Here is a 19057-nt window from a genome sequence, read left to right on the forward strand (position 1 = left end):
GCACCATCGTCGGAGCATCGCTGGAGAACCTGACCGACGACATTGGGGTTCCAACGATCGGGGGCTCGGGGGTGTGTGCGCACATGATGTGCGATGGGTGCTGGTACTTGGCCCTTATATTGGCCCCTTATCCCTCACTAAACCTCGAGAACTCACACCCCCTTAAAGAGCATTTGAGATTTTATAGGTTTGCTGCCAGTAGCCATTAAAGTGTCTGAAATGGGGACACTTTTTTCAAATGGTCACAAAATCTTGTACACTTCGAGTTTTTAGCTGAATTTTTTTACGCATGCCAACAAAAATACAAGGATCACGTCTACCAAGTTTGGGGCCAAAACTCCTTTCAAAAAATTTTGAAAAATCTCGAACCGTAAAAGGTTTCAAAAATCATGAAAAATAGAAAATGGGTCCTCTTGCCATGAAACTTCACGTGAAGGTTTAAAGGAGCATTGTATGAATTTACAAGCCATAAAAATGGCATTGGCACGTAGAAATATGAAGATGTGCCTAATCCCACCTACCACACTATCGATCCACGGCATGCGCATCCTGTCTCTCTGGCTGACGTAGTGCCCGTCCGCCCGCCTGCCCGCCCGCTCGTTTCATCGGTTGGCTTAGGCATACGGAGTTCATTCCCATTCTAAGATCAGACCGGACCGAGGGTTGCGGTAGCAAGATCGCCAGCACGCAGAGGGAGACCCGGTCGATCCTTGGCTTGTGCATCCCGCCCCTCTTGCTGACGTAGTGCCCGCCTGCCCGCCTGCTCATTTCGTAGGTTGGCTTAGGCATACGGAGTTCATTCCCAATCTAAGATTGGATCGAACTGAGGGTTGCAGCAACAGGATCGACAGCACGCAGAGGGGGACCCGGGCTTACGCATCCCGCCCCTCTGGCCTGCTGAGCTCCCGCACGCTCGTTTCGTGGGTTAATTTAGGCATACGGAGTTCATTCCCAGTCTAAGCATACGAAGTTCATTCCCAATCTAAGATCGGATCAAACCGAGGGTTCTGGCAGCACATGCTGGGCTCGGGCATGTGCTGGTGCCGTATTTCTCTTCGTCGGGGCACCATCACCGGAGAACTTGATTGGCGGCATTGGGGTTATGGCGATCGGGGGGCTTGGGGGGCTGCACGCACATGATGTGCAATGGGTGCCGGTACTTGGGCCTTATATTGGCCCCCTATCCCTCATCAAACCTCAAGAACTCAAACCCCCTTAAAGATCATTTGAGATTTTACAGGTTTGTTCCCAGTAGCAATTAAAGTCTTTGAAATGGGGACGTTTTTTTCAAATGGTCACAAAATCTTGTACACTTTGAGTTTTTAGCTGAATTTTTTTGTGCGTGCCAACAAAAATACAACGATCACGTCTACCAAGTTTGGAGCCAAAACTCCTTCTGAAAAAATTTTTAAAAATCCCAAACCGTAAAAAGTTTCAACAATCATGAAAAATAGAAAACGAGTCATCTTGCCATGAAACTTCACGTGAAGGCTTAAGGGACCATTGTATGAAATTACAAGCCATAAAAATGGCATTGGCACGCAGAAATATGAAGAAGTGCCTAAACCCACCTACCACCCTATCAATCCACAGCTTGCGCATCCCGTCTCTCTGGCCGGCGTAGTGCCCGCCAGCCACCCGCCCGCTCGTTTCGTCGGTTGGCTTAGGCATACGGAGTTCATTCCCAGTCTAAGATCAGACCAGACCGAGGGTTGCGATAGCAGGATCGGCATAAAGCAGAGGGGGACCGAACCGATCCTTGGCTTGCGCATCGTACCCCTCTGGCCAGCTGAGCGCCTGCATGCTCGTTTCATGGGTTGACTTAGGCATACAGAGTTCATTCCCAGTCTAAGCATACGGAGTTCATTCCCAGTCTAAGATCAGACCAGACTGAGGGTTGTGGTAGCACATGCTGGGCTCGGGCATGTGCTGGAGCCACATTTTTCTTTGCCGGGGCACCATTGTCGGAGCATCACCGGAGAACCTTACCGGCGGCATTGGGGTTCCGGCGATCGGGGTGGTCGGGGAGGTTGTGTGCACATATGTGCGATGGATGCTGGTACTTGGCCCTTATATTGGCCCGCTATCCCTCATCAAACCTCGAGAACTCACACACCCTTAAAAAGCATTTGAGATTTTACAAGTTTGCTGCCAGTAGCCATTAAAGTGTCTGAAATGGGAACACTTTTTTCAAATGGTCACAAAATCTTGTACACTTCGAGGTTTTAGCTGAATTTTTTTATGCATGCCAACAAAAATACAAGGATCACGTCTACCAAGTTTGGTTCCAAAACTCCTTCCGAAAATATTTTACAAAATCCTGAACTGCAAAAAGTTTCAAAAATCATGAAAAATAGAAAATGAGTCGTCTTGCCATGAAACTTTACGTGAAGGCTTAAGGGACCATTTTATGAATTAACAAGCCACAAAAATGGCATTGGTATCCAGAAATATGAAGATGTGAGTAAACTAACTTACCACCCTATCGATCCATGACTTGCGCATCCCGTCTCTCTGGCCGGTGTAGTGCCCGCCTGCCCACCTGCCCGCTCGTTTTGTCGGTTGGCTTAGGCATACGAAGTTCATTCCCAGTCTAATATCAGGCCAGATCGAGGGTTGCGGCAGCAGGATCAGCAGCACGCAGAGGGGGACCCGACCTTACGCATCCCGCCCCTCTGACCGGCTGAGCGCCCACACGCTCGTTTTGTGGGTTGACTTAGGCATACGGAGTTCATTCCCAGTCTAAGATCGGACCAAACAGAGGGTTGTGGTAGCACATGATGGGCTCGAGCATGTGCTGGTGCCGTATTTTTCTTCGTCAGGGCACCATCACCAGAGCATCGGGGGAGAACCTGACCGGCGGCATTGGGGTTCCGACGATCGAGGGGGTGTGCGCACATTATGTGCGATGGGTTGCGGCAGCAGGAGGGGAAGCATGCAGAAGGGGACCCGGTCGATCCCCGGTTTCCGCATCCCGCCCCTCTGGCTGACTGAGCGCCCGCACGATCATTTCGTGGGTTGACTTAGGCATACGTAGTTCATTCCCAGTCTAAGCATACGGAGTTCATTCCCAGTCTAATATCGGACCAGACCGAGGGTTGTGGCAGTACATGCTGGGCTCGGGCATGTACTGGAGATGCATTTTTCTTCGTCGGAGCACCATCGCCAGAGCATCGTCGGAGAACCTGACCGTTGGCATTGGGGTTCCGGCGATCGGGGGGGCCGGAGGGGTGTGCGCACATGATGTGCGATGAGTATTGGTACTTGGCCCGTATATTGGCCCCCTATCCCTCATCAAACTTTGAGAACTCACACCCCTTAAAGAGCATTTGAGATTTGCAGGTTTGCTGCCAGTAGCCATTAAAGTATCTAAAATGGGGACACTTTTTTCAAATGGTCACAAAATCTTGTACACTTCGGGTTTTTAGCTGAATTTTTTTTTGCATGCCAAAAAAAATACAACGATCACTTCTACCAAGTTTGGGGCCAAACACCATCCAAAAAAATTTAAAAAAATCCCGAACCGTAAAAAGTTTCAAAAATCATGAAAAATAGAAAACGAGTCATCTTGCCATGAAACTTCACGTGAAGGCTTAAGGGACCATTGTATGAATTTACAAGCCATAAAAATGGCATTGGCACATAGAAATATGAAGATGTGCCTAAACCCACCCACCACCCTATCGATCCACGGCTTGCAGATCCCGTCTCTTTGGCCGACGTAGTGCCTGCCCACCCACTCATTTCATCAGTTAGCTTAGGCATACAGAGTTCATTCCCAATCTAAGATCAGACTAGACCGAGGGTTGTGGGAGCAGGAACAACAGTACGTAGAGCAGGACCCAGCTGATCCCTAGCTTGCGCATCCCGCCCCTCTGGCCGGCTGAGCACCCGCACGCTCGTTTCGTGGGTTGACTTAGGCATACGGAGTTCACTCCTAGTCTAAGCATACGGAGTTCATTCCCAGTCTAAGATCAGACCGAACCGAGGGTTACGACAGTACATGCTGGGCTCGTGCATGTGCTGGTGCCGCATTTTTCTTCGTCGGGGCACTATTGCCAGAGCATCATCGGAGAACCTGATCGGTGGCATTAGGGTTCTAACGATCGGGGGGCCGGGGGGGTTGTGTGCACATGATGTACGATGGGTGCTGGTACTTGGCCCTTATATTGGCCCCCTATCCCTCATCAAACCTCGAGAACTCACACCCCCTTAAAAAGCATTTGAGATTTTACAGGTTTACTGCCAGTAGCCATTAATGTGTCTGAAATGGGGACACTTTTTTCAAATGGTCACAAAATCTTGTACACTTCGAGTTTTTAGCTAAATTTTTTGTGCATGCCAACAAAAATACAAGGATCACGTCTACCAAGTTTGGGGCCGAAACTCATTTTGAAAAAATATTAAAAAATCCCAAACCGTAAAAAGTTTCAAAAATCATGAAAAATAGAAAATGAGTCGTCTTGCCATGAAACTTCACGTGAAGGCTTAAGGGACCATTGTTTGAATTTACAAGCCATAAAAATGGCATTGGCATGCAAAAATAAGAAGATGTGCCTAAACCCACCTAGCACCCTATCGATCTACGGCTTGCGCATCCCGTCTCTCTAGTCGGCGTAGTGCCCGCCCGCCCGCCCGCCCGCCCGCCCACCCGCCCGCTCGTTTCATCGGTTGGCTTAGGCATATGGAGTTCATTCCCAATCTAAGATCAGATCGGACCGAGGGTTGCGACAGCACATGCTGGGCTCGAGCATGTGCTAGTGCCATAGTTTTCTTCACAGGGGCACCATCGCCGGAGAACCTGACCGGCGGCATTAGGGTTCTGGCGATCGGGGGGGCCGAGGGGTGTGCGCACATGATGTGCGATGGGTGCTGGTACTTGGCCCTTATATTGGCCTCCTATCCCTCATCAAGCCTCGAGAACTCACACCCCCTTAAACAGCATCTGAGTTTTTATAGGTTTGCTACCAATAGCCATTAAAGTGTCTAAAATGAGGACACTTCCGGTTTTTAGCTGAATTTTTTTGTGCATGCCAATAAAAATACAAGGATCACGTCTACCAAGTTTAGGGCCAAAACTTTTTCCGAAAAAATTTTTAAAAAATCTCGAACTGCAAAAAGTTTCGAAAATCATGAAAAATAGAAAACGAGTTGTCTTGCCATGAAACTTCACGTGAAGGCTTAAGGGAACAATTGTATGAATTTACAAGCCATAAAAATGGCATTGGCACACAGAAATATGAAGATGTGCTTAAACCCACCTATCACCCTATCGATCCACGGCTTGCGCATCCCGTCTCTCTAGCTAGCGTAGTGCCCGCCCGCCCGCCCGCTCATTTCGTCGGTTGGCTTAGGCATACGGAGTTCATTCCCAATCTAAGATGGGACCGGACTGAGGGTTGTGGTATCAGGATCGATAGCACGTAGAGGGGGACCCGACCGATCCCCGACTTGCTTATCGTGCCCCTCTGGTCGACTATGCGCCCGCACGCTCGTTACATGGGTTGACTTAGGCAAACGGAGTTCATTCCCAGTCTAAGCATACGGAGTTCATACCCAGTCTAAGATCGGATCGGACCGAGGGTTACGGTAGCACATGCTGGGCTCGGGCATGTGTTGGTGCCGCATTTTTCTTCCCGAGACACCATCGCCGGAGAACCTGACCGACGGTATTGGGGTTTCAACGATCGGGGGGCCGGGGGGGTCTGCGCACATGATGTGCGATGGGTGCTGGCACTTCGCCCTTATATTGGCCCCCTATCCCTCATCAAACCTCAAGAACTCACACCCCCTTAAAGAGCATTTGAGATTTTACAGGTTTGCTGCGATTAGTAGCCATTAAAGTGTCTGAAATGGGGACACTTTTTTCAAATCGTTACAAAATCTTGTACACTTCAATTTTTTAGCTGAATTTTTTTGTGCATGCCAAAAAAAATACAAGGATCACGTCTACCAAGTTTGGGGCCAAAACTATTTTCGAAAAAATTTTAAAAAAATCTCAAACGGCAAAAAGTTTCAAAAATCGTGAAAAATAGAAAACGAGTCGTCTTGCCATGAAACTTCACGTGAAGGCTTAAGGGACCATTGTACGAATTTACAAGCCATAAAAATGGCATTGGCATGTAGAAATATGAAGATGTGCCTAAACCCACCTACCACCCTATTGATCCACGGCTTGCGCATCTCGTCTCTCTAGCCAGCGTAGTGCCCACCCGCTCACCCGCCCGCCCGCTCGTTTCGTCAGTTGGCTTAGGCTTACGGAGTTCATTCCTAATCTAAGATCGGACCGGACTGAGGGTTTTGGCAGCAGGATCGACAGCACGTAGTGGGGGACCCGACCAATCCCCGACTTGCTTATCCCACCCCTCTGGCCGACTGTGCGCGCGCACGCTAGTTACGTGGGTTGACTTAGGCAAATGGAGTTCAATCCCAGTCTAAGCATACAGAGTTCATACCCAGTCTAAGATTCAACCGAACCAAGGGTTACGGCAGCAGATGCTGGGCTCGGGCATGTGTTGGTGCCGCATTTTTCTTCCTGGGGCACCATCGCCGGAGCATCGTCGGAGAACCTGACCGACGGTATTGGGGTTTCGACGATCGGGGGGGCCGGAGGAGTCTGCGCGCATGATGTGCAATGGGTGCTGGCACTTTGCCCTTATATTCGCCCCCTATACCTCATCAAACCTCGAGAACTCACACCCCCTTAAAGAGCATTTGAGATTTAACAGGTTTGCTGCCAGTAGTAGCCATTAAAGTGTCTGAAATGGGGACACTTTTTTCAAATGGTCACAAAATCTTGTACACTTCGATTTTCTAGCTGAATTTTTTTGTGCATGCCAAAAAAAGTACAAGGATCACGTCTACCAAGTTTGGGGCCAAAACTCCTTTCAAAAAAATTTTAAAAAATCCTGAACCGCAAAAAGTTTTGAAAATCGTGAAAAATAGAAAACGAGTTGTCTTGCCATGAAACTTCACGTGAAAGCTTAAGGGACCATTGTATGAATTTACAAGAAATAAAAATGGCATTGGCACACAGAAATATGAAGATGTGCGTAAACCTACCTACCACCCTATCGATCCACGACTTGCGCATCCCGTCTCTCTGGCCGACGTAGTGCCCACCCGCCCGCCCGTTCGTTTCGTCAGTTGGCTTAGGCTTATGAAGTTCATTCCCAATCTAAGATCGGATCGAGCTGAGGGTTGCGGTAGCAGGATCGACAGCACATAGAGGGGGACCCGGTCGATCCCCGGCTTGTGCATCCCGCCCCTCTGGCCAGCTGAGCGCCCGTACGCTCGTTTTGTGGGTTCACTTAGGCATACGGAGTTCATTCCCAGTCTAAGCATACGGAGTTTATTTCCAGTCTAAGCATATGGAGTTTATTCCCAGTCTAAGATCGGACTGGACCGAGGGTTACGGCAGCACATGCTGGGCTCGGGCATGTGCTGGTGCCGCATTTTTCTTCACCGGGGCACCATCGTCGGAGCATCACCGAACAACCTGATCGATGGCTTTGGGGTTCCGACGATCGGGGGGCCGGGGAGGGTGTGCGCACGTGATGTGCGATGGGTGCGGATACTTGGCCCTTATATTGGCCTTCTATCCCTCACCAAACCTGGAGAACAAACACCCCCTTAAAGAGCATTTGAGATTTTATAGGTTTGCTGCCAGTAGCAATTAAAGTGTTTGAAATGCGGACACTTTTTTCAATTGGTCACAAAATCTTGTACACTTCGAGTTTTTAGCTAAATTTTTTTGTGCATGCCAACAAAAATACAAGGATCACGTCTACCAAGTTTGGGGCCAAAAATCCTTTTGAAAAAATTTTAAAAAATCTCGAACCGCAAAAAGTTTCAAAAATCGTGAAAAATAGAAAACGAGTTGTCTTGCCATGAAACTTCACGTGAAGGCTTAAGGGACCATTGTATGAATTTACAAGCCATAAAAATGGCATTGGCACGTAGAAATATGAAGATGTGCCTAAACCCACCTACCACCCTATCGATCCACGGCTTCCGCATCCCGTCTCTCTGGCCGGCATAGTGCTTGCCCGCCCGCCCGTTCTTTTCGTCAGTTGGCTTACGCATACGAAGTTCATTCCCAGTCTAAGATTAGACCGGACCGAGTGTTGCGGCAGCCGGATCGGTAGCACGTAGAGGTGGACTCGACCGATCCCCGGCTTGCGCATCCCGCCCCTCAGGCCGACTGAGCGCCCACACATTCGTTTGATGGGTTGACTTAGGCATACGGAGTTGATTCCCAGTCTAAGCATACGGAGTTCATTCCCAGTCTAAGATCGGACCGGACCGAGGGTTGTGGCAGCACATGCTGGGCTCGGGCATGTGCTGGTGCCGCATTTTTCTTCGTCGGGGCACCATCGTCAGAGCATCGTTGAAGAACCTGATTGACGGCATTAGGGTTTCGACGATCGGGGGGGCCGGGGGGTGTACGCACATGATGTGTGATGGGTGCTGGCACTTGGCCCTTATATTGGCCCCCTATCCCTCATCAAACCTCGAGAACTCACAGCCCCTTCAAGAGCATTTGAGATTTTACAGGTTTGCTGCCAGTAGCCATTAAAGTGTCTGAAATGGGGGCACTTTTTTCAAATGGTCACAAAATCTTGTACACTTCGAGTTTATAGCTGAATTGTTTTGTGCATGCCAATAAAAATACAAGGATCACGTCTACCAAGTTTGGGGTGAAAACTCCTTCCGAAAAAATTTTTAAAAATCCCAAACCGTAAAAAATTTCAAAAATCACGAAAAATAGAAAATGAGTCATCTCGCCATGAAAATTGACGTGAAGGCTTAAGGGACCATTGTATGAATTTACAAGCCCTAAAAATGGCATTGGCACACAGAAATATGAAGATGTGCCCAAACCCACCTACCACCCTATCGATCGACGGCTTGCGCATCCCGTCTCTCTGGCTGACGTAGTGCCCGCCCGCCCGCTCGTTTCGTCCGTTGGCTTAGGCATACAGAGTTCATTCCCAGTCTAAGATCGGACCGGATCGAGGGTTGTGGCAGCAGGATCGGCAGCACGTAGAGGGGACTCGGCCGATCCTTGGTATACGAATCCCGCCGCTCTGGCCGGCTGAGCACCTGCACGCTCGTTTCGTGGGTTGACCTAAGCATACGGAGTTCATTCCCAGTATAAGCATATAGAGTTCATTCCCAGTCTAAGCATACAGAGTTCATTCCCAATCTAAGATCAGACCAGACCGAGGGTTGCGGCAGCAGATGCTGGGCTCGAGCATGTGCTGGTGCCGCATTTTTCTTTGCCGGGGAACCATCACCGGAGCATCGTCGGAGAACCTGACCAACAGCATTGGGGTTCCGACGATCGAGGGGGGTGTGCGCACATGATGTGCGACGGGTGCTGGTACTTGGCCCTTATATTGGCCCCTATCCCTCATCAAACCTCGAGAACTCACACCCCCTTAAAGAGCATTTGAGATTTTACAGGTTTGCTGCCAGTAGCCGTTAAAGTGTCCGAAATTGGGACACTTTTTTCAAATGGTCACAAAATCCTGTACATTTCGATTTTTTAGCTGAAATTTTTTGTGCATGCCAAAAAAATACAAGCATCATGTCTACCAAGTTTGGGGCCAAAACTCCCCCCGAAAAAATTTTAAAAAATCCCAAACCACAAAAAGTTTCAAAAATTATGAAAAATAAAAAATGAGTCGTCTTGCCATGAAACTTCACGTGAAGGCTTAAGGGACAATTATATGAATTTACAAGCCATAAAAATGGTATTGGCACACAAAAATATGAAGATGTGCTTAAACCCACCTACCACCCTATCGATCTACGGCTTCCGCATCCCGTCTCCCTGGAAGACGTAGTGCCCGCCCGCCCGCACGTTTCGTCGGTTGGCTTAGGCATACGGAGTTCATTCCCAGTCTAAGATCGGACCAGACCAAGGGTTGCGATAGAAGGATCGATAGCACGTCGAGGGGGACCCGATCGATCCCTGGCTTGCTCATCCTGCCCCGCTAGCCGGCTGAGCGCTCGCACACTCGTTTCATGGGTTGACTTAGGCAGACGGAGTTCATTCCCAGTCTAAGCATACGGAGTTCATTCCCAGTCTAAAATCAGACCGGATCGAGGGTTCCAGTAGCACATGTTGGGCTCGGGCATGTGCTGGTGCCGCATTTTTCCTCATCGGGGCACCATCACCGGAGCTTCGTCGGAGAACCTGATCGTCGGCATTGGGGTTCTGGCGATCGGGGGGGCCGGGGGGTGTGCGCTCATGATGTGCGATGGGTGCTGGTACTTGGCCCTTATATTCGCCCCCTATCCCTCATCAAACCTTGAGAACTCACACCCCAATAAAGAGCATTTGAGATTTTACAGGTTTGCTGCCAGTAGCAATTAAAGTGTCTGAAATGGGGACACTTTTTTCAAATGGTCACAAAATCTTGTACACTTCAAGTTTTTAGCTGAATTTTTTTATGCATGCCAACAAAAATAGAAGGATCATGTCTACCAAGTTTGGGGCAAACTTCCTTCTGAAAAAATTTTAAAAAATCTCAAATCGCAAAAAGTTTCAAAAATCATGAAAAATGGAAAATGAGTCGTCTTGCCATGAAACTTCACGAGAAGGCTTAAGGGACCATTGTACGAATTTACAAGCCATAGAAAATGGCATTGGCACGTAAAAATATGAAGATGTGCCTAAACCCACCTACCATCCTATGGATCCACGGCTTGCGCATCCCGTCTCTCTGGCCGGCGTAATGCTCGCCCGCCCGCCCGCCCACTCGTTTCGTCGGTTGGGTTAGGCATACAGAGTTCATTCGCAGTCTAAGATGAGACCAGACCGACGGTTGCGACAGCAAGATCAGTAGCATGATGTGCGATGGGTGCTGGTACTTGGCACTTTTATTGGCCACCTATCCCTCATCAAACCTCAAGAACTCACACCCGCTTAAAGAGCATTTGAGATTTTACAGGTTTGCTGCCAGTAGCCATTAAAGTGTCTGGAATGGGGACACTTTTTTCAAATGGTCATAAAATCTTGTACACTTTCAGTTTTTCACTGAATTGTTTTGTGCATGCCAAAAAAAATACAAGGATCACGTCTACCAAGTTTGGGGCCAAAACACCTTCCGAAAAAATTTTAAAAAATCTCGAACCGCAAAAAATTTCAAAAATCATGAAAAATAGAAAACGAGTCGTCTTGCCATGAAACTTCACGTGAAGGCTTAAGGGACCATTGTATGAATTTACAAGCAATAAAAATGGCATTGGCGTGCAGAAATATGATGATGTGCCCAAACTCACCTACCAACCTATCGATCCACGGCTTGCGCATCCCGTCTCTCTAGCCGACGTAGTGCCCGCTCGACTGCCTGCCCGCTCAATTCATCGATTGGCTTAGGCATACGGAGTTCATTCCTAGTCTAATCAGACTGGATTAAGGGTTGCGGTAGTAGGATCGGCAGCACGTAGAGGGGGACCCAGTCGATCCCCGACTTGTGCATCCCGCCCCTCTGGCCGGCTGAGCGCCTGCATGCGCATTTCGTGGGTTGACTTAGGCATACGGAGTTCATTCCCAGTCTAAGAATACGGAGTTCTTCCCAGTCTAAGATTGGACCGGATAGAGGGTTACGGCAGCACATGCTGGGCTCGAGCATTTGCTAGTGTCGCATTTTTCTTCATCAGGGCACCATCACCGGAGCATCGTCGGAGAACCTGACTGGCGGCATTGGGGTTCCGACGATCGGGGGGGCCGGGGGGTGTGCGCGAATGATGTGCGATGGGTGCTGGTACTTGGCCCTTATATTCGCCCCCTATCCCTCATCAAACCTCGAGAACCCACACCCTCATATAGAGCATTTGAGATTTTATAGATTTGCTGCCAGTAGCCATTAAAGTGTCTGAAATGGGGACACTTTTTTCAAATGGTCACAAAATCTGAATGTTTCAAATGAGTTTTTAGCTGAATGTTTTTGCGCATGCCAACAAAAATACAAGGATCACGTCTACCAAGTTTAGAGCCAAAATTACTTCCGAAAAAATTTTTAAAAATCTCGAATCGTAAAAAGTTTCAAAAATCATGAAAAATAGAAAACGAGTCATCATCCAATGAAACTTCATGTGAAGGCTTAAGGGACCATTGTATGAATTTACAAGCCATAAAAATGGCATTGGCATGCAGAAATATGATGATGTGCCTAAACCCACCTACTAACCTATCGATCTACGGCTTGCGCATCCCGTCTTTCTGGCCGACGTAGTGCCCGCCCGCCCGCCCGCCCACTCATTTCGTCGGTTGGCTTAGGCATACAGAGTTCATTCCCAGTGTAATATCAGACCGGATCGAAGGTTGCAGCAGCAGGATCGACAGCACGTAGAGGGGGACCCGATCGATCCCCGGCTTGCGCATCCCGCCCGTCTGGCCTGGCTGAGCGCCTGTACGCTCGTTTTGTGTGTTGACTTAGGCATACGAAGTTCATTCCCAGTCTAAGCATATGGAGTTCATTCCCAGTCAAAGATCAGACCAGACCGAAGGTTGCGACAGCACATGCTGGGCTTGAGCATGTGCTGGTGCCGTATTTTTCTTCACTGGGGCACCATCGTCGGAGCATCACCGGAGAACCTGACCGGCGGTATTGGGGTTCCGACGATCGAGGGAGCTGAGGGGGGGGTGTGCACACATGATGTGCGATGGGTGCTGGTACTTGCCCCTTATATTTTCCCCCTATCCCTCATCAAACCTAGAGAACTCACACCCCCTTAAAGAGCATTTGAGATTTTACAAGTTTGCTACCAGTAGCCATTAAAGTGTCTGAATTTTTTACAGGTTTGTACACTTCGAGTTTTTAGCTGAATTTTTTTATGCTTGCCAACAAAAATACAAGTATCACGTCTACCAATTTTGGGGCCAAAACTCCTTCCAAAAAATTTTAAAAAATCTCGAACATCTAAAAGGTTCGAAAATCATGAAAAATAGAAAATGAGTCATCTTGCCATGAAACTTCACGTGAAGGCTTAAGGGACCATTGTATGAATTTACAAGCCACAAAAATGGCATTGGCACGTAGAAATATGAAGATGTGCCTAAACCCACCTACCACCCTATCGATCCACGGCTTGCCCATCCCGTCTCTCTGGCTAGCGTAGTGCCCCCCCGCTCGTTTCGTCGGTTGGCTTAGGCATACAGAGTTCATTCCCAATCTAAGATCAGATAGACTGAGGGTTGCAGTAGTAGGATCGGCAGCACGCAGAGGGGGAGTCGGCCGATCCCTAGCTTGCGTATCCCACCCCTCTGGCCGGCTCAGCGCCCGCACGCTCGTTTCACGGGTTGACTTAGGCCTACGGAGTTCATTCCCAGTCTAAGCATACGGAGTTCATTCCCAGTCTAAGATCGGACCGGACCGAGGGTTACAACAGCACATGCTGGGCTCTGGCATGTGTTGGTGCCGTATTTTTCTTCACCGGGGCACCATCACCGGAGCATCATCGGAGAACCTGACCGGCAGCATTAGGGTTCCGACGATCAGGGGGGCCGGGGGGTGTGCGCAAATGATGTGCGATGGGTGCTGGTACTTGGCACTTTTATTGGCCACCTATCCCTCATCAAACCTCAAGAACTCACACCCGCTTAAAGAGCATTTGAGATTTTACCGATTTGCTACTAGTAGCCATTAAAGTGTCTGAAATGGGGACACTTTTTTCAAATGGTCACAAAATCTTGGACACTTTGAGTTTTTCACTGAATTTTTTTGTGCATTCCAAAAAAAATACAAGGATCACGTCTACCATGTTTGGGGCCAAAACACATTCCAAAAAAATTTTAAAAAATCCTGAACCGCAAAAAGTTTCAAAAATCATGAAAAATAGAAAACGAGTCGTCTTGCTATAAAACTTCACGTGAAGGCTTAAGGGACCATTGTATGAATTTACAAGCCATAAAAATGGCATTGGCATGTAGAAATATGAAGATGTGCCTAAACCCACCTACCACCCTATCGATCCACGGCTTACGCATCCCGTTTCTCTGGCTGGCATAGTGCCTGCCCGCTCGCCCACCCGTTCGTTTCATCCGTTGGTTTAGGCATACGGAGTTCATTCCCAGTCTAAGATCAGATCAGACCGAAGGTTGCGGTAGTAGGATCGGTAGCACGCAGAGTGGGACCCGACCGATCCTCGGCTTACGCATCCCACCCCTCTGGCCGACTGAGTGCTTGCACGTTCGTTTCGTGGGTTGATTTAGGCATACGGAGTTCATTCCCAGTCTAAGCATACGGAGTTCATTCCCAGTCTAAGATCGGATCAGACCGAGGGTTGAGGCAGCACTTGCTGGGCTCGGGCATGCGTTGGTGCCACATTTTTCTTCGCCGGGGCACCATCGTCAGAGCATCGCCGGAGAACTTGACCTGTGGCATTGGGGTTCCAGCGATCGGGGGGCCGGGGGTGTGCGCACATGTTGTGCGATGGGTGCTGGTACTTGGCCCTTATATTGACCCCCTACCCCTCATCAAACCTCAAGAACTCACACCCCTTTAAAGAGCATTTCAGATTTTACAGGTTTGCTGCTAGTAGCCATTAAAATATCTGAAATGGGGACATTTTTTTCAAATGGTCACAAAATCTTGTACACTTCGAGTTTTTAGCTGAATTTTTTTTTGCATGCCAAAAAGAATACAAGGATCATGTCTACCAAGTTGGGGCCAAAACTCCTTCTGAAAAAATTTTAAAAAATTTAGAACAGTAAAAAGTTTCAAAAATCATGAAAAATAGAAAACGAGTCGTCTTGCCATGAAACTTCACGTGAAGGCTTAAGGGACCATTGTATGAGTTTACAAGCCATAAAAATGGCATTGGCATGCAGAAATATGATGATGTGCCTAAACCCAGCTACCACCCAATCGATCCATGGCTTGTGCATCCCGTCTCTCTGGCCGGCGTAATGCCTGCCCGCTCATTACGTCGGTTGGCTTAGGCATACAGAGTTCATTCCCAGCCTAAGATCAGACCAGATCGAGGGTTGTGGTAGCAGAATTGGCAGCACACAGAGGGGGACCCGATCGATCCCCGGCTTGCTTATCCTGCCCCTCTGGCCGGCTGAGCGCCCGCACGCTCATTTCATGGGTTAACTTGGTCATACGAGTTCATTCCTAGTCTAAGCATACGAAGTTCATTCCCAGTCTAAGATCGAGTCAGACCAAGGGTTGTGACAGCACATGCTGGGCTCGAGCATGTGCTGGTGCCGCATTTTTCTTCGTCGGGGCACCATCCCCGGAGCATCACCGGAGAACCTGACCGACGGCATTGGGGTTCTGACGATCGGAGGGCCGGGGGGTGTGTGCACATGATGTGTGATGGGTGCTGGTACTTGGCCCTTATATTGGCCCCCTATCCCTGATAAACCTCGAGAACTCACACCCCCTTAAAGAGCATTTGAGATTTTATAGGTTTGCTGCCAGTAGCCATTAAAGTATCTGAAATGGGGACATTTTTTTCAAATGGTCACAAAATCTTGTGCATTTCGGGTTTTTAGCTGAATTTTTTTGTGAATGCCAACAAAAATACAAGGAACACGTCTACTAAGTTTGGGGCTAAAACTCCTTCTGAAAAAATTTAAAAAAATCCTGAACTGTAAAAAGTTTCAAAAATCAAGAAAAATAAAAAATGAGTCGTCTTGCCATGAAGCTTCATGTGATGGCTTAAGGGACCATTGTATGAATTTACAAGCCATAAAAATGGCATTGGCACGCAGAAATATGAAGATGTCCCTAAACCCACCTACCACCCTATCAATCCACGGCTTGTGCATCCCGTTTCTCTGGCCAACGTAGTGCCCGCCCGCCCGCTCGTTTCGTTGGTTGGCTTAGGCATACGAAGTTCATTCCCAGTATAAGATCAGATCGGATCAAGGGTTACGGCAGCAGGATCGACAGCATGCAGAGGGGGACCCGACTGATCCCCAACTTGCGTATCCCGCCACTCTGGCCGGCTGACCGCCCACACGCTCGTTTCGTGGGTTGACTTAGGCATACGGAGTTCATTCCGAGTCTAAGATCAGACCAGACTGAGGGTTACGATAGGACATGCTGGGCTCGGGCATGTGCTGGTGCCACATTTTTCTTCGTCGGGGCACCATCGTCGGAGCATCGTCGGAGAACCTGATCGGCGGCATTGGGGTTCCGACGATTGGGGGGGCCGGGGGTGGGGGTGTGCGCACATGATGTGCGATGCGTGCTGGTACTTCACCCTGATATTGGCCCCCCTATCCCTCATCAAACCTCGAGAACTCACACCCCCTTAAAGAGAATTTGAGATTTTACAGGTTTGCTGCTCGTAGCCATTAAAGTGTCTGAAATGGGGACACTTTTTTGAAATGGTCACAAAATCTTGTACACTTCAAGTTTTTAGCTGACTTTTTTTGGGCATGCCAAGAAAAATACAATGATCACGTCTACCAAGTTTGGGGCCACAACTCCTTCCGAAAAAATTTTAAAAAATCCTGAACCGTAAAAATTTTGAAAATCATGAAAAATAGAAAACGAGTCATCTTGCCATGAAACTTCACGTGAAGGCTTAAGGGACCATTGTATGAATTTACAAGCCATAAAAATGGCGTTGGCTCGTAGAAATATGAAGATGTACCTAAACCCACCTACCGCCCTATCGATCCACGGCTTGCGCATCCCGTCTCACTGGCCGATGTAGTGCCTGCCCGCCCGCTCGCTCATTTCGTCGGTTGGCTTAGGCATACGGAGTTCATTCCCAGTCTAAGATTGAACTGAACTGACGGTTGCGGCAACAGGATCGGCAGCACGTAGAGGGGGACCTGGTTGATCCCCGACTTGCGCATCCTACCCCTCTAGCCTGCTGAGCGCCCGCACGCTTGTTTCGTGAGTTGACATAGGCATACGGAGTTCATTCCCAGTCTAAGCATACGAAATTCATTCCCAGTCTAAGATCGAACCAGACCGAGGATTGCGGCAGCACATGCTAGGCTCGGGCATGTGTTGGTGCCGTATTTTTCTTCGTCGGGGCACCATCGTCGGAGAACCTAACCGGTGGCATTGGGGTTCCGACAATCGGGGGGCCGGGGGGGTGTGCGCACATGATGTACGATGGGTGCTGGTACTTGGCCCTTATATTGGCCCCCTATCCCTCATCAAACCTCGAGAACTCACACCCCCTTAAAGAGCATTTGAGATTTTACAGGTTTGCTGCCAGTAGCCATTAACGTGTCTGAAATGGGGACACTTTTTTCAAATGGTCACAAAATCTTGTACACTTCGAGTTTTTAGCTGAATATTTTTGTGCATGCCAAAAAAAATGCAAGGATCATGTCTACCAACTTTAGGGCCAAAACTCCTTCGAAAAAAATTTTAAAAAATCTCGAACCGCAGAAAGTTTCAAAAATTGTGAAAAATAAAAAACGAGTTGTCTTGCCATGAAACATGACGTGAAGGCCTAAGGGACCATTGTATGAATTTAAAAGCCATAAAAATGGCATTGGCACATAGAAATATGAAGATGTGCCTAAACCCACCTACCACCCTATCGATCCACGGCTTGCGTATCCCGTCTCACTGGTCGACGTAGTGCCCGCCCGCCCGCCCGCTCGTTTCGTCGGTTGGCTTAGGCATACAGAGTTCATTCCTAGTCTAAGATCGGACCCAACCGAGGGTTGTGGCAGCAGGATCCGCAGCACGCAGAGGGGGACCTGGCCAATCCCCGGCTTGCGCATCTTGCCCCTCTGGTCGGCTGAGCGCCTGCACGTTCATTTCGCGGGTTGACTTAGGCATACGGAGTTCATTCCCAGTCTAAGATTGAACTGGACCGAGGGTTGCGGCAGCACATGCTAGGCTCGGGCATGTTCTGGCACCGTATTTTTCTTTGTCGGGGCACCATCGTCGAAGCATCACTGGAGAACATGACCGACGACATTTTTGTTCCGGCGATCGGGGGGGCCAGGGGGTGTGCACACATGATGTATGATGGGTGCTGGTACTTGGCCCTTATATTGGCCCCCTATACCTGATCAAACCTCGAGAACTCACACACCTTAAAGAGCATTGGGATTTTACAGGTTTGCTGCCAGTAGCCATTAAAGTGCCTGAAATGGGGACACTTTTTTCATATGGTCACAAAATCTTTTACACTTCGAGTTTTTAGCTGAATTTTTTTGTGCATGCCAACAAAAATACAAGGATCACGTCTACCAAGTTTGGGGCCAAAAATCCTTCCGAAAAAATTTTAAAAAATCCAGAACCGCAAAAAGTTTCAAAAATCGTGAAAAATAGAAAACGAGTCGTCTTGCCATGAAACTTCACGTGAAGGCTTAAGGGACCATTGTATGAATTTACAAGCCGTAAAAATGGCATTGGCACGCAGAAATATGAAGATGTACCTAAACCCACCTACCACCCTATCCATCCACGGCTTGTGCATCCCGTCTCTCTGGCCGGCGTAGTGCTCGCTCGCCCGTTCGTTTCGTCGGTTGGCTTAGGCATACGGAGTTCATTCCCAGTCTAATATCAGACCGGATCAAGGGTTGCAGCAGCCAGATCGACAACACGGAGAGGGGGACCCGATCGATCCTCAGCTTGTGCAACCCGCCCCTCTGGCAGGTTGAGCGCCCGTACGCTCATTTCGTGGGTTGACTTAGGCATACAGAGTTTATTACCAGTGTAAGCATACAGAGTTCATTACCAGTCTAAGCATGCAGAGTTCATTCCCAGTCTGAGATCGGACCGGACTGGGGGTTGTGGCAGCACATGCAGGGCTCGGGCATGTGCTGGTGCCGCATTTTTCTTCGTCGGGGCACCATCGTCGGATCAACGTCGGACAACCTGACCAGCGATATTGGGGTTCTGACAATCGGAGGGGCCGGGCGGGTGTGCGCATATGATGTACGATGGGTGCTGGTACTTGGCCCTTATATTAGCCCTTATCACTCATCAAACCTCGAGAACTCAAACCCCCTTAAAAAGAATTTGAGATTTTACAGGTTTGCTGCCAGTAGCCATTAAAGTGTCTGAAATGGGGACACTTTTTTCAAATGGTAACAAAATCTTGTACACTT

This window comes from Durio zibethinus, chromosome 2 (assembly GCF_047325235.1).
Source record: "Durio zibethinus cultivar Kanyao isolate XHJ-2024 chromosome 2, ASM4732523v1, whole genome shotgun sequence".
NCBI lineage: Eukaryota > Viridiplantae > Streptophyta > Magnoliopsida > Malvales > Malvaceae > Durio > Durio zibethinus.